Consider the following 4,884-nt stretch of genomic DNA (forward strand, 5'->3'; position numbering starts at 1 on the left):
AGACTTCATGCGGGAGACGTGAAGCCATCCAAACAGGCGACATAAGTAGACTTCATGCGAGAGACGTGAAGCCATCCGAACAGGCGACAGAAGCAGACTTCATGCGGGAGACGTGAAGCCATCCGAACAGGCGACAGAAGCAGACTTCCTGCGAGAGACGTGAAGCCATCCGAACAGGCGACAGAAGCAGACTTCATGCGAGAGACGTGAAGCCATTCGAACAGGCGACAGAAACAGACTTCATGCGAGAGACGTGAAGCCATTCGAACAGGCGACAGAAGCAGACTTCATGCGAGAGACGTGAAGCCATTCGAACAGGCGACAGAAGCAGACTTCATGCGAGAGACGTGAAGCCATCCGAACAGGCGACAGAAGCAGACTTCATGCGAGAGACGTGAAGCCATCCGAACAGGCGACAGAAGCAGACTTCATGCGAGAGACGTGAAGCCATCCGAACAGGCGACAGAAGCAGACTTCATGCGAGAGACGTGAAGCCATCCGAACAGGCGACAGAAGCAGACTTCATGCGAGAGACGTGAAGCCATCCGAACAGGCGAGATAAGTAGACTTCATGCGAGGGACGTGAAGCCATCCGAACAGGCGACAGAAGCAGACTTCATGCGAGACGTGAAGCCATCCGAACAGGCGACAGAAGCAGACTTCCTGCGAGAGACGTGAAGCCATCCGAACAGGCGACAGAAACAGACTTCATGCGGAGACGTGAAGCCATCCGAACAGGCGACAGAAGCAGACTTCCTGCGAGAGATGTGAAGCCATCCGAACAGGCGACATAAGTAGACTTCATGCGAGACGTGAAGCCATCCGAACAGGCGACAGAAGCAGACTTCATGCGAGAGACGTGAAGCCATCCGAACAGGCGACAGAACAGACTTCATGCGAGAGACGTGAAGCCATCCGAACAGGCGACAGAAGCAGACTTCATGCGAGAGACGTGAAGCCATCCGAACAGGCGACAGAAGCAGACTTCATGCGAGAGACGTGAAGCCATCCGAACAGGCGACAGAAGCAGACTTCATGCGAGAGACGTGAAGCCATCCGAACAGGCGACAGAAGCAGACTTCATGCGAGAGACGTGAAGCCATCCGAACAGGCGACAGAAGTAGACTTCATGCGAGACGTGAAGCCATCCGAACAGGCGACAGAAGCAGACTTCATGCGAGAGACGTGAAGCCATCCGAACAGGCGACAGAAGCAGACTTCATGCGAGAGACGTGAAGCCATCCGAACAGGCGACAGAAGCAGACTTCATGCGAGAGACGTGAAGCCATTCGAACAGGCGACATAAGTAGACTTCATGCGAGAGACGTGAAGCCATCCGAACAGGCGACAGAAGCAGACTTCATGCGGAGACGTGAAGCCATCCGAACAGGCGACAGAAGTAGACTTCATGCGAGAGACGTGAAGCCATCCGAACAGGCGACAGAAGCAGACTTCATGCGAGAGACGTGAAGCCATCCGAACAGGCGACAGAAGCAGACTTCATGCGAGAGACGTGAAGCCATCCGAACAGGCGACAGAAGCAGACTTCATGCGAGAGACGTGAAGCCATCCGAACAGGCGACAGAAGCAGACTTCATGCGAGAGACGTGAAGCCATCCGAACAGGCGACAGAAACAGACTTCATGCGAGAGACGTGAAGCCATCCGAACAGGCGACAGAAGCAGACTTCATGCGAGAGACGTGAAGCCATCCGAACAGGCGACAGAAGCAGACTTCATGCGAGAGACGTGAAGCCATCCGAACAGGCGACAGAAGCAGACTTCATGCGAGAGACGTGAAGCCATCCGAACAGGCGACAGAAGCAGACTTCATGCGAGAGACGTGAAGCCATCCGAACCGAACAGGCGACAGAAGCAGACTTCATGCGAGAGACGTGAAGCCATCCGAACAGGCGACAGAACAGACTTCATGCGAGAGACGTGAAGCCATCCGAACAGGACAGAAGCAGACTTCATGCGAGAGACGTGAAGCCATCCGAACAGGCGACAGAAGCAGACTTCATGCGAGAGACGTGAAGCCATCCGAACAGGCGACAGAAGCAGACTTCATGCGAGAGACGTGAAGCCATCCGAACAGGCGACAGAAGCAGGCTTCATGCGAGAGACGTGAAGCCATCCGAACAGGCGACAGAAGCAGACTTCATGCGAGAGACGTGAAACCATCCGAACAGGCGACAGAAGCAGACTTCATGCGAGAGACGTGAAGCCATCCGAACAGGCGACAGAAACAGACTTCATGCGAGAGACGTGAAGCCATCCGACAGGCGACAGAAGCAGACTTCATGCGAGAGACGTGAAGACATCCGAACAGGCGACAGAAGCAGACTTCATGCGAGAGACGTGAAGCCATCCGAACAGGCGACAGAAGCAGACTTCATGCGAGAGACGTGAAGCCATCCGAACAGGCGACAGAAGCAGGCTTCATGCGAGAGACGTGAAGCCATCCGAACAGGCGACAGAAGCAGACTTCATGCGAGAGACGTGAAGCCATCCGAACAGGCGACAGAAGCAGACTTCATGCGAGAGACGTGAAGCCATCCGAACAGGCGACAGAAACAGAAACAGACTTCATGCGAGAGACGTGAAGCCATCCGAACAGGCGACAGAAGCAGACTTCATGCGAGAGACGTGAAGCCATCCGAACAGGCGACAGAAGCAGACTTCATGCGAGAGACGTGAAGCCATCCGAACAGGCGACAGAAACAGACTTCATGCGAGAGACGTGAAGCCATCCGAACAGGCGACAGAAGCAGACTTCATGCGAGAGACGTGAAGCCATCCGAACAGGCGAGCGACATAAGTAGACTTCATGCGAGAGACGTGAAGCCATCCGAACAGGCGACAGAAGCAGACTTCATGCGAGAGACGTGAAGCCATCCGAACAGGCAACAGAAGCAGACTTCATGCGAGAGACGTGAAGCCATCCGAACAGGCGACAGAAGCAGACTTCATGCGAGACGTGAAGCCATCCGAACAGGCGACAGAAGCAGACTTCATGCGAGAGACGTGAAGCCATCCGAACAGGCGACAGAAGTAGACTTCATGCGAGAGACGTGAAGCCATCTGAACAGGCGACAGAAGCAGACTTCATGCGAGAGACGTGAAGCCATCCGAACAGGCGACAGAAGCAGACTTCATGCGAGAGACGTGAAGCCATCCGAACAGGCGACAGAAGCAGACTTCATGCGAGAGACGTGAAGCCATTCGAACAGGCGACATAAGTAGACTTCATGCGAGAGACGTGAAGCCATCCGAACAGGCGACAGAAGCAGACTTCATGCGGGAGACGTGAAGCCATCCGAACAGGCGACAGAAGTAGACTTCATGCGAGAGACGTGAAGCCATCCGAACAGGCGACAGAAGCAGACTTCATGCGAGAGACGTGAAGCCATCCGAACAGGCGACAGAAGCAGACTTCATGCGAGAGACGTGAAGCCATCCGAACAGGCGACAGAAGCAGACTTCATGCGAGAGACGTGAAGCCATCCGAACAGGCGACAGAAACAGACTTCATGCGAGAGACGTGTAGCCATCCGAACAGGCGACAGAAGCAGACTTCATGCGAGAGACGTGAAGCCATCCGAACAGGCGACAGAAGCAGACTTCATGCGAGAGACGTGAAGCCATCCGAACAGGCGACAGAAGCAGACTTCATGCGAGAGACGTGAAGCCATCCGAACAGTCGACAGAAGCAGACTTCATGCGAGAGACGTGAAGCCATCCGAACAGGCGACAGAAGCAGACTTCAAGCGAGAGACGTGAAGCCATCCGAACAGGCGACAGAAACAGACTTCATGCGAGAGACGTGAAGCCATCCGAACAGGCGACAGAAGCAGACTTCATGCGAGAGACGTGAAGCCATCCGAACAGGCGACAGAAGCAGACTTCATGCGAGAGACGTGAAGCCATCCGAACAGGCGACAGAAGCAGACTTCATGCGAGAGACGTGAAGCCATCCGAACAGGCGACAGAAGCAGACTTCATGCGAGAGACGTGAAGCCATCCGAACAGGCGACAGAAGCAGGCTTCATGCGAGAGACGTGAAGCCATCCGAACAGGCGACAGAAGCAGACTTCATGCGAGAGACGTGAAGCCATCCGAACAGGCGACAGAAGCAGACTTCATGCGAGAGACGTGAAGCCATCCGAACAGGCGACAGAAACAGACTTCATGCGAGAGACGTGAAGCCATCCGAACAGGCGACAGAAGCAGACTTCATGCGAGAGACGTGAAGACATCCGAACAGGCGACAGAAGCAGACTTCATGCGAGAGACGTGAAGCCATCCGAACAGGCGACAGAAGCAGACTTCATGCGAGAGACGTGAAGCCATCCGAACAGGCGACAGAAGCAGGCTTCATGCGAGAGACGTGAAGCCATCCGAACAGGCGACAGAAGCAGACTTCATGCGAGAGACGTGAAGCCATCCGAACAGGCGACAGAAGCAGACTTCATGCGAGAGACGTGAAGCCATCCGAACAGGCGACAGAAACAGACTTCATGCGAGAGACGTGAAGCCATCCGAACAGGCGACAGAAGCAGACTTCATGCGAGAGACGTGAAGCCATCCGAACAGCGACAGAAGCGACAGAAGCAGACTTCATGCGAGAGACGTGAAGCCATCCGAACAGGCGACAGAACAGACTTCATGCGAGAGACGTGAAGCCATCCGAACAGGCGACAGAAGCAGACTTCATGCGAGAGACGTGAAGCCATCCGAACAGGCGACATAAGTAGACTTCATGCGAGAGACGTGAAGCCATCCGAACAGGCGACAGAAGCAGACTTCATGCGAGAGACGTGAAGCCATCCGAACAGGCAACAGAAGCAGACTTCATGCGAGAGACGTGAAGCCATCCGAACAG

Source organism: Octopus sinensis, linkage group LG10, assembly GCF_006345805.1.
Source record: "Octopus sinensis linkage group LG10, ASM634580v1, whole genome shotgun sequence".
Lineage (NCBI taxonomy): Eukaryota > Metazoa > Mollusca > Cephalopoda > Octopoda > Octopodidae > Octopus > Octopus sinensis.